The sequence below is a fragment of the Octopus sinensis genome, linkage group LG1 (genome assembly GCF_006345805.1).
Source record: "Octopus sinensis linkage group LG1, ASM634580v1, whole genome shotgun sequence".
NCBI lineage: Eukaryota > Metazoa > Mollusca > Cephalopoda > Octopoda > Octopodidae > Octopus > Octopus sinensis.
Genome location: NC_042997.1, coordinates 69487559 through 69500049, shown reverse-complemented (window position 1 = coordinate 69500049; position 12491 = coordinate 69487559). Strand labels below are relative to the sequence as shown.

General features: G+C 38.3%; 1 long non-coding RNA gene across 1 annotated transcript in view; it reads left to right on the top strand.

Annotated features, from left to right (window-relative positions):
• LOC118766257 overlaps positions 1-4483 on the top strand; it is a 5075-nt gene extending 592 nt beyond the window's left edge. The window contains exons 2-3 of the long non-coding RNA XR_005002172.1: positions 2615-2622; positions 4352-4483. This is a non-coding gene — a long non-coding RNA (uncharacterized LOC118766257). The remainder of the gene's footprint in view (positions 1-2614; positions 2623-4351) is intronic.
• The last annotated feature ends 8008 nt before the right edge of the window (positions 4484-12491 follow it).

The following is a 12491-nucleotide window of genomic DNA, read 5'->3' as shown; positions in this document are numbered from 1 at the left end:
CTTTCTCAAAATGCCATGCAGTGGGATCAAAATCTACGTGGTTCAAAGTATATCATTGTTATACATACATACATACATACATACATACATACATACATACATACATACATACATACATATATATGTGTGTGTGAGTATGTGTGTGTGTGTGTATGTGTGTGTGTGTGTGTGTGTGTGTGTGTGTGTCTAGACAGATAGATATATATGTGCGTATATATATACTAGTGTTGCGCGCGCTTGTGTGTGTGAGTGTGTGTGAAACAATAACAACGTCTATATCGTATTTGATTCTGTGTATGGTAGTTTCTTAAGATTCAGTCGCGTTAATTGTAAACAACTTGGTCGTGAGCCAAGACGTTTGATTTGAAGCATCAGCGCAGTGCTCTTTGGAAAAGCATTCTTCGTATAAGGATATATGAAAGTCCTGCTGGGAACGTTTGCTTACTCACATGGAGTGAGCTCTTTTCTTCTGTTCATTTCCATTATCTGAAATAATTCAGCCCCTTATTTATTTTGCTTCTTACCTTATTACCAAGATTCTTTTCAATGTCAGCTCGTAAATGTACCCTGCCGTTTGCAGAATTGTCCAAATATTAGTCATGTCTATGTGAGAAAGTGTTTCCATCTTATCTATATAACATTCTAACTATACATCTATCTCTCTTATATGTCGCTATCATATTTTTCTCTTTCATTCCTCCCTTTTTTCTCTGATCTCTGTGTACATATGCGCGTATATACATACACACGTGTATACATATGTCTTTTATATTTTGCGTTTGCTGGTCTCAGTCATTGGATTGCGACCATACTGGGGTTTAGTCGAATACATCGATCCCAGTACTTATTTATTTTTAAGTATGATGCTTATTCTATTGGTCTCTTTTACTGAACCGCTATATTACGGGACGTAAACAAGTCAACAACAATTCTCAAGCGGTGGTGAGATGCAAATTCAACGTATGAGACAGGGACACACTCATACATATTTATATACAACGATCTTCCTTACAGTTTCCAACCACCAAATTCACTCTCAAGACAATGGTCGGACCGGGACTATAGCAGAATACACTTCCCCAAAGTGTCGTGCGATAAGACGGAACATGAAACCACGTGGTTGCAAAGTGAGCTTCTTAACCACACAGCAATACGTACATACATACATACATACATACATACATACATACATACATACATACATACATACATACATACATACGTACATACATACCGACAGACAGTCAGACGTATATACGTAAATATATACATGTAAACTTGGCGTTTGATTTTAAGCATCACTACGGTGCGCTTTGGAAAAGTATTCTTCGTATAAGGATATGTAAGAGTTCTTACACGCAAAGATACATTAATACATTCATCACAGAAGTGACATTGGTGGTTAGAGTATTCGGATCATTCTCAGGCCTGTAGATAAACTTGATATTGTTTGATTCCTCAAAATGAAGAAATTCCTAAGTTGTTTCCCCTCCTCTTCACACCCTGAAGCAGAAGAAAAGATAAGGGATACTGCGCTTCCACATTTAGCAAGGCTACAAAAAATTCCGACCTGATAGATATGAATTACAGGGTTTTGACCTGGAAAATCAAAATTCTTACTCCTTTAATACCCTCGGGCAAAATACGAACGTCGGTTTCTAAGTTGTCTCTCCTGCAAATTATAAGGGAGCTACATTTAGGCAAATAGAAAGCGATGTTTATATAAGTTTAGAAACTGATAGAATATGCATTGAGGTTACTTATGTAATACGCCATAGGAAATCGTGTTTGATGCCTTCAGATATCATAATTTGAAAAATACTATAGTAGATAAATATATTTTTAGGAGGAATTAAGTCATTTGCTGTTTTACAGTGGTATGTACAGTTCCGCTAATCTACTAACAGCTACTTAGCGAAGCTAACTTTTCGTTTAGCTGATTAGTGTTTTCGCTAATTTTGAAAATCGTTAGCGAATCAATTAGCTTCCCTGAAATCTAGCTTCTGTTAAGTGCGCTAAGAAAATTCATACGTTTGTTCCTGTCTGTTGTGGACGTGTCTCGAAGAGACTGTCAGGCACGCTATTGGCTGACTACGTGTACACGTGACAAGACGTGATTGGTCAACGCAGCAGTAGCTAGCTGAGCAGCATTGTGTAATTCTACAGCTTTGAGTTGTGCTCACTCACGACGTTGTCACATTACAGATAGTCTTATAGTGTCAGTGACAGTAGTGTACGTTATCGGCTTATCAAGTAATGGCTTATTGTTTTGGAAAGTGAAGACGTTTTCGTTTGGCCTGAGGATGAAGGGCCTGTTGATGAATTTGAAATGGCTGTGGGTGAGGCAGAGGTCGCTCAGGTTGAGAGCCAGGAGTCTCAGAATCCGTGGCCTCACATGGATTTGTCCTTACATCAAGGGATAAGGGGAGCGCAAAATTCATGTATATCCGGTGCGTCATGTGCCAGCCCAAGGAACCACAATCAAAGGACAAGCGGCGAGCCTCTACATCTTGAAGACGCATGTCATGAGGAAACACCTAGTGCATGCCATCCAGGTCGAGGAGAAGACCAAGGCCAGCTCTTCCCGTGGGAAACACAGACAATCTTCTGGTAGTAGTGCCAGTAGCCAATTGTCGCAGCTATGTGCAAAGAAAGCACGCCAGCCCAGCATTGGCGAGGCGTATGCCCAAACTGCTGGCACTGACGTCCGTCAGTCTATGGTGGACAGAAGGTTTGTAAACCTGTTTGTCGACAGCATGCTACCGCTGCATGTAGTTGATGTCCCGCCGCACTCTGAGCAGGATGATCTTGGCCAGCCATAAACAACAAGGTATTTATAAATTGAAATTATAGAAGTTTATTAAATTATTATTATGGCGGACTTCATATTTTCTTCATTTAATTTAATTATTTAATTATTTATTAAATAGTTATTTTCTTAATTAATGTAATAAAATGCATAATAGCTAATTGAAATAAATGTCATAATATATAATATACGATATATATATTTCACTCATGATTAATCCTGCACAACCAAAACAACAATCTTTAATCAAATAACGAATAAAGAAACCTTAAGTTCTGAACTTATCAAATTCCGACCATCATTCCATCCCTCATCTCGGTTATTCATCACCCTCAACGCGTCACCTATTAAGGTAGTGTCACTATTTTCAAATGTTTAATAACAAAGCTTTAAGTCATAGGCAAAATTTCCATGAATTTAGAACAGCCTAGTAACAAATGTTAAACTACAATCTGCCTGATTTCTATAAGCAAAATATGGTTATAAGATACTGCGATCAAATTACCTTCCTCCTTCCTACCCGCGAAAATAATACAAACTACGTTCTCACAAAATAAAAGCATTGCAGCTTGGGTTGAGATGTGGATGAGAGGCATTTTTTTTAGAAGGCTTTGATCATACTCTGTGTCAGTTTATAGTGAATTATTTCCTGTGTCAGTGATAGTGAATTATTTCCTTGTTGGTTTTAATTGCTGCTAGCCAACTTAATTATTTTATAATCTTCACATTGCCATATTGTTAACTCAGTCACTGATTCCAATGGTATTATCCATAATACTGACGGTGAGTTGGCCTCTACCAGCTGTGACGGAGTGAGCATTACTGATGAGTATTAATTTCCTACACGAAATTAGCATGCTAACCTAATACATCTCGCTCAGAGTGGGGAGGGTTTTCTCCCCTGTCAATACAAAGAGACCATGTGCTTTTGTGGCTAAGGCGTCTACGACTCCTATTTTCTTGTAATGCTGGTGCTCAATGCACCCTTGTCACTCTTGGTGACGGTGAATTATTTCCTTGTTAGTTTATATTTGCTGCTAGCCATTTTGTTTATATATGTATATTTATATATATATATATATATGTATGTGTGTGTAGGTATATATATATATATAATTTTAATGTTACAACTTATGTCTCTTTTTAATTTAACATTTTTTAATTACAGATTGCTCAAGGATGTCTGCTGAGTGGCGACCACCGCGGACTATCGGTCGGCCCACCACAGGTCCTATCTGGGGATGACGGCACACTGGCTGGACTCAAAGCCCTACACGAGACAACACGCCGTCCTGGCTTGCTCTCAGCTCAGAAGACATCACACCCAGGCTATAGTGGACATCCATTACAAGTTTCATCTGCAAGGCTAAGTGACCAGAACCACGGCGAATAACGGTAAAACCTTTGTTAAGGCATTCATGTAGTTTGGTACTGACGTTGCTAGACACTCCTGAGGTAGCTACTGATCCGAACGTGGATGAGGAACTGAACGTGGGTCTCGAGGCTGAGGATGTGGACGAAGTTGAGTACATCCTTGATGAGTCCAGCGGCCTGGGCCTAAACCTGCCCGTGCACATGAAGTGCGCAGCCCATACTTTCAACTTGGTAGCCAGCGTGGATGCCGACAAGGCTCTTGACAATGCTTTGTTCAAGTCGGCCTAGAGGAAGGCTATGTTCAAGGCACAGCAGCTCCAGAATCTGAAGAGCCGTTGCACGGTGGCGGCAGACAGCATTCTGAACGCGTTGAAGAGGAAGTTGGTTCTCCCCAGCAGTACCAGATTGAACTCTACCTATGAATCTGTTGTTGTTATCAACAACCTGCTGGAGTGATGACACAGGGTGATGACACAGCTGAAGCTGCAGACCTTCACTGATTCTGATATCGGCTTCCTGACAGAGTATGCCAAGGTGATGTCTAATGTTGCCAAGGCTTTGAATAATATCCACGGGGAGGACCAGGATTATCTCGAGAGCCTTCTGCCATCTGTAGCGGCTACCGTCATGAAGTTGAAGGAGGCCAAGATCAAACATCTCCTTTCCTGCAGTCTTCTAATAGACGCGATACTGGCAGGCATCACGAAAAGTTTTGAGCTCCTTCTAGATCTGGAAAGGCAGCAGGCCGCTGCCTTCCACCCCAAGTTTCTCTTCTTTTGGTTGGAACAGTATAATAACAGCCAGGTTAGCAGAATAACGAACGCCACGGAGGCCGTCATAGAGACAGCCCTAATGGAGACCAAAGAGGGCAGCAGCACTACCAGTAATGAGGAGGGGGAAGATGATTTCTTCAGTAACATCACTAGGTTCCGGGAGAGCATGAGCCACAGGTCACTAAAATTCAAGGCACTGAACTTAGGAAAGACCTGGCTGGAGGCCGTCTCGAAGGAGATCCTGAATGAAGTCGCCTTTTTGGGCAAGCAGATCTTGATCGGCCTGTTCCCCAAGTATAACACCGCCATCCCATCCAGTGCTGCAGTTGAGCGCCTATCCTCTATAGGAAAATATAGATTGAATTCCAAGAGATCCACTCCGTCAGATAGTAACTTTGAGAGGCTGATGTTTATGTAGGGCAACCAGTAACACGTCGAAGTGATGGAGAAGGCCCAGCCAGAGTAGTACACCTTGATAATCATCTGATCTTGGCATGATACCTATACTATACCATTTTGATTAATTTAATCAAAAAGTACAGTAAATAAAGTGTATGTTAAATGAAAAGTAATGTTTAATTTCATTTGTTCATTTAATTATTTGTGTACACCTTGATCATCATCTGATCTTGGCATGCTATACCTCTTTGAAAATCTCTTTGTCTAAGGTACATGAAAATTTCAACTCTCTAGGTCTGTTTTTATGGGTTTTAGAGACAAAAAACTAAACCGAAACTAAATTCATATGATAAAAGTTAGCAGTTATCATTTAAAGTTAGCATCCGCTAATATTTTTACCTGTTTAGCGGTTTAGCGTTTGCGAAGCTGACTTTTTAAGTTAGCGGATTAGCGGATAAGCGGTTAGCGAAGCTAACTTTTTTGGTCAGCTGTGCTACTGTTGCTGTTCTATATTAGATAAGCGCAAAATTTATGGTCTATACGAATTCACTTAATTTACCCAGAAAACATATCAATACTGACTGTACTAAAGCTGAATAATACCTAAATATCAAATCGTTCATTTTCGAGTTATCGAATTCGTGACAACTGCTTTATTAGAAGCAACAACATGTAGCTTATATTCTTGGCTTGAGTGTTACAAAATCCAAAATGGAGTAGTAAGGAAAATAATATTTGAGTGAAAAAATATTATGTATTTAGAATTCTCCTAACAGATCACGGAAAGCAAAAACCTTTATAGGGCTAATATTTGACGCTACCTTCAGTCGGTTCATAACTCTTAGAATATATACCAATCTATTGCAGCTAATTTTCCCATAAAATTGATTACAAGTGACTTGATTGAAGCAAATGCATACCGTGTTTAGTGCACCTTTCAGAAATAAAATAATGTGTTTTCCTATATCAATTCTGACTTAAAACACACTAGCTGATAGTTCAAACGTAAATTGTCTACTTCCCATGCATGAAAATAGGCTAAATGCATAAACAGATATATCGTATCTCTTTCAGTTTCCGCGTAGATTTTATTCAAAATTGATCAAATATGATTTGAAGTAAGTAAATAAACAAATTGATCAAATATGATTTAAAGTAAGTAAATAAATAGAGAAAAAAACAACAACAAATGAAAACTAGAAGACACTCTCAATGGTGATATATCCTTCAAATAAACGTCACACTGTGGAATCGTCATTTTCTTTATTTCAACGGTGGAAGGAAGGAAGAAGTAATTGTGTTATTCGATCTTAATTGCAAACACATGACTTCCGCCAAGACTTTGTTCAGCAGCTAACACACGCATATAGCAGTACACACACGTATACAGAGGTACAACCGGGAGCATGAACGAACAAACAGAAAAATAAACACATACCTATACCCCCACCACTATATACACGTACACATATACATACATAGAAATACATACATAAATATATATATATGTGTATATGTATATGTATATGTATGCATACACACACACACACACACACACACACCACACACACACACACACACACACACACACATATATATATATATATATATATATATATATATATATATATATAATATATATATATATATACATGCACACTTCCTTTTCTTAGGGTGTTGCTTTTGAAGACAAGAACGCTAATCTGGAATGTGAATTCCAAGAATGGACATCAGTGACAGAGCTAGAGCAACCCGAAATTGAGCGGCGTGAATTCTGGAAGTTTCCTCACAATTCCCCATCTATTTATTTGTTATTTTAAGGTATGACCTGTGTTACTTCATATCACACATGCCAACAGAGATTGGTTGACAATAACTGTAAAGGAGATAAAAGAAAAAAAAAACGATATAAACAGACAACACAAAGTTCTCCGTTTTCATTTCTTTAACTCAATTTCTCTCTCTCCCTTTCTCCCACCTCTCTCTCTCTCTCTCTCTCTCTCTCTCTCTCTCACAAACACACACACACATACACACATACACGTGTGCGTCTGCTTTTCAAGACAGACACTTGAAATAACGATGTGTTTGTATATGATAATACACTTATGTGAACAAGAATATATGCAAATACAGATACACCTGCATTCACACATACAGGTAGATGTATGTCTGTCTATCTATCTATCTATCTATCTATCTATCTATCTATCTATCTATCTATCTATCTATCTATCTATCTATCTATCTATCTATCTATCTATCTATCTATCTATCTATCTATCAGTGTGTGCGTATATGCATGTGTGTGTATGTATGCATGTATGTATGTATGTATGTATGTATGTATGTATCTATGTATGTATGTATGTATCTATGTATGTATGTAATTTATGTATGTATGTCATTGTTCAGTTTTATTTCAAGATTTCTTGCCAATAGAGAAAGAGCCAGTTTCTAACCTAGATTCAAGACTCCTTTATTGGAACTTCAACATCAACAACAGGGTATTTTTGCTTGATTGTATGTATGTATGTATGTATGTATGTATGTATGTATGTATGTATGTATGTATGCATGTATGTTTGTATGTATGTATGTATTGTATGTATGTATGTATGTATGTATGCATGTATGTTTGCATGTATGTATGTATGTATGCATGTATGTTTGTATGTATGTATGTATGTATGTATGTATGTATGTATGTATGTATGCATGTATGTATGTATGTATGTATGTATGTATGCATGTATACTTGCAGATTTATATGTTTTGTTTTATGTTTGTATTCTCATGCATATAGTTGCATATCTAGATATGCTCATGTCTAGAGTTCATGCTCATGTCTAGATATCATTTAAGCAGCTAGACATGCTTAAATGATAAACTTCTGGAAAGTTTTACAGATTTTTACAGTTCCAGTGATGGATTAGATCTGTAGTCTTCGAATTAGCTTTCTCTTTTCTGATTTTGAGCAGCCTAATTTCTCAAGATTGGTATTTCGGCAGTAATTATAGATATAAACCTGAACTTTTAATCTGCATAGAGTAACTGCAAATTTCTCAATATTTCAGCATGGGTGTTCTCTTTTTCACTGATCTTCAGCTTTATGTTAACATCCGCTGGTTAGCTAATTTCCACAACTGAGCGCAGTTTCTCTTCTCTGTTACAAATCATTATATCAGGTCTGTTGTGCTTACATCTTATTGAGGTCTTCACATGTACATTCCACCAGAATTCCTTTTTATTATGAGCAGCTATGGCTTCTACCATACTGTGAGTTCTTATTTCTTTGTCCTCGGGTTTATCTTTCCGACGGATTTCATTATAGAGTGTCCTAGCTACAGTATCGGTAGATAATACCGTGATGACATTTTCGGAGAACAGCTTTTGTATGTATGTATGTATGTATGTATGTATGTATGTATGTATGTATGTATGTATGTATGTATGTATGTATGTATGTATGTATGTATGTTTGTATGTTTGTATGTATGTATGTATGTATGTATGTATGTATGTATGTAAGGAGTGAGGCTAGAGCTGCGAAATTTTGCAAGCATTAATTAGAATTTTTTCTTTTGGTAACTACATTGTTTCTTTAGGCACTGGGAATCCGTCGGTTGCGACAACGAGAGTTCCAGTTGATCCGATCAAAAGAAGAGCCTGCTCGTGAAATTAACGTGCAAATGGCTGAGCACTCCTCAGACATGTGTACGCTTAACATAGTTCTCAGAAAGAACCACTGTGATACAAAATGTAACAGGGCTGCCCTTTTAAATGCAGGTGCTACTCATTTTTGTCAGCTGAGTGAGCCCTAACTGTTCAAAGAATTTTCAAAAGTAACTCGATACAACTTCACTTGAAAATGGAAAAAAAACTTGGCATCGTGGTATTAGCAAGTACCTATAGAAAACGGGTTTAGTCTCCAAGGACATTCATGCTGACTTGGTTGGTACATTAGGGGATGACGCTCTCGCTATATCAACAGTGCAAAAGTCGGCTGCTGACTTTAAAAAGGGAGTGTCTTAACGAAGACCAAACATCTGGACGTCCTGAAACTGCCAGCACAGAGGAAAACATTGATCACGTTTAGCACGTTGAGATGGATGAACGGCAACTGACTATAAACTAAATAGCCAATGCTATTAGTTTATCCTCATATCAAGATAAACATCACCTGACTTGCATGTGAGATCCAGTTAGAATTTTCTTCAAGTCGAGTGACTCAACCCACTCAAAAGGTCCCTGAATAAGTGTTGTTTAAAACGGCCATTTTTCCAGGGCTGAATTATTCAAACCCTAAAGAATCCTTCTAAACACATGGTCATAAGGTTTCCTCACAACTGCTGCTCGTGATCTGAGATGCGCATATGTTCCGCCACTATGGGACACGCTCAACTGGTTATGGTCAAGCATCTGACAAGCAAATCTGTGGTATTGAGCAGAATACTTGCTGTAGCACATCTTTTATACCAAGACAAAACATTGTATTTGATAAAACTTCCAATCAGATAAGATCAGAAGCCATAAGAACCATTGCATTGTATTGCACATCATCGTCATCATCATCATCATCATCATCATCATCAGTAGTAGTAGTAGTAGTAGTAGTAGTATGTAGTATATAGGGGAAGGTGCTGTAACATCGCGTTGCTGCATCAACCGTTTATTTGTGATCTCTCTCTCCTGGCGCAAGACAAATTTGTACAACTCAGGCGACGGCCCCACAAATCTAGGAACTGCTTGGATAGTTGTTACCGTTGAGGATTATTCGCGGTCAGAGTGCAAACACAACCTCAACCTCTTTTAATCACCTTTAACGACACGCAGAATGGGTCTATTCGTTGACAAGCCGGTTTAATTCTTTACTTTTTGTTTTATCTTTTTTTTCTGTCATTTTTTAATGAAATTACTCTCTTTTAACACGCTAAAGGCAAAAAATAGCTCATCATTATATTGAAACTTCTGCCTAACAGGGATGCTTGAGTGATATTTCTGGTGTTATGAAAGCTTTTTGATGACATCAGAACATTAGCAGAATCGTTAGAGTTGTCGAATAAAATGACTTGCTGTAGTTGTTTCTACTTTTTACATTATGAATTCAAACCCCACTGAGGTTAGCTTTGTCTTTCATCCTTCCTGTATGCCAGTCATGTATTTTGGTATAATTGATTGTCCCCTTCACAGGATTTCAAGACTTGTCTTTGCCTACGTTAAAAATCGGTTTTATAGCTAGGACTCGGTTACGCTATATGACCTCTTAAGACGGCAGCATGTTGAGGGAGATCTGTTATTTCTAGAAAATCAATCGACTTCTATTCTATTTCAATATTGAAGACATTTCATTTTATTTATGCTAATATCACTTTTGAGAAAAACAGAAACTTCAAAATTTCCTACTTATAATAAATATGTTGACTCTGTGTTGACTCTTTATCATATACAATGTAGAAACGAGATGATTTTATGTTACAAAGCGCGGCTTCCCTAACACCAGCACGGCTCCAACAACCAAGTCAGCTGTTCAAGAATTTGGACCTAGAGATCTCCATTTTCAGCGACTTCGAGGGCCACCATCCAGTGGTGTCGGGCGTCAACGAAGAGCCCTCAACTACAACAAGACGACCAAAGTTTTTTTTTCCCAAGGTCTGGGTCTCCCGCCCCTAAGCCCTAGACCATCACCTAATCACCCTTACCCGTCTTGTTGCTTAACAACAACAACAACAGCCAAGTCAGCAGCTGAGACCACAAACTAGCCCAGCGAGACGACCTGTCCAGAGAGAAAGTAGTCGTACACGACTGGATAATTTGTAGTAGTCCTTCGTTGCCCTGCTTCATACCTCCTGGTCGACTGACCACCAAGCGTTCACTCGCCAAGTTATGTAGTCCACCTCACAGTATAAGAGCGTCAAAGATTAATTAGGAGGATGTAGAGTATGCTTTAAACCAGTCACGTGACTAATGACTATTTTTCTCATTATTAGAATTAATTATGGATCCAGTATTCATTTTCCTTTTTAGAACTAGAGAACAGTATTTCGAGTAGTGTCATTTTAAATTATATTTATTTAGATTATTTCTTCCATTTCCTTCTGATGATTGCCTGCCAAACTATAATAATATTGTGCAGCTCACTGTTGCAACAGCTAGAACCGCATTCTCTCCTTCATAACAGTAGGTAATGTATTTGAGAAATACTAATATTTTCAAGAATTGCAAGTTAAAATCAATTTCGCGCAACTGATTTAGGATTTTTTTTTCAGTGGCTTATGCAGAACAGCAGCACCCTTGCTCCTTTCCCGAGCCATTACGACTGGTGAAAAGAATGAAGGAAGCTATTCTCAGACAGGATTTCAGGCCCTGAGTGTGCTACTCGGGCTCCAGAACATAACAATTTATTTCTAGTCATCTATATGTTAGGAAAGGTAGCAAACAATCAATGAACTGTTAACTGAGAAAGATCGGCGATTTAAGAGGTAAATGTATCTCCCACCCACTTTACTCCCTAGAACTGTAGTTAGCCACTGGTTGTCAATGGTCAACCGAGGCTTAGTTGACAGATAACGACACATCGCTTCAATACTCATCTGATTAACTAGAGTTGGCAGAAATGATATGACGTCAGACTAGATGTTTTATACTATTTAGGCAACCAATACCACATTATTAATGATCGAAATTGTGTGGATTATTGATATTTCAAAAACTAAGTACTCAGTTCAGTTGGCTAATTACTTCTATAAAAGTGCAGCTATTTTTGTCACATAAAAAGATACTTTTAATGCTCAATAACCTGAGATTTATAAGCATGTACATATTACACCAAGGAGAGAATGGCCTGGATCTCCATCGGTTTCGACGGCGATTGTTTTAGTTGATGCGATCAACGGAACAGCCTGCTCATGAAATTAACGTACAAGTGGCTAAGCACTCCACAGACCCACGTACACGTAATGTAGTTCTTGAGTATATTCAGCGTGACACAGAATGTCACATGACTGGCCAATTGAATTACTCGTTCAACTCATTTTGGCTAACTGAGTGGACTGCAACAACGTGAAATAAAGCGGCATGCTCAAGAACTCAGCGCACCGAGGGGGGAAGTAGACGAAATCGTGACCTAACTAATC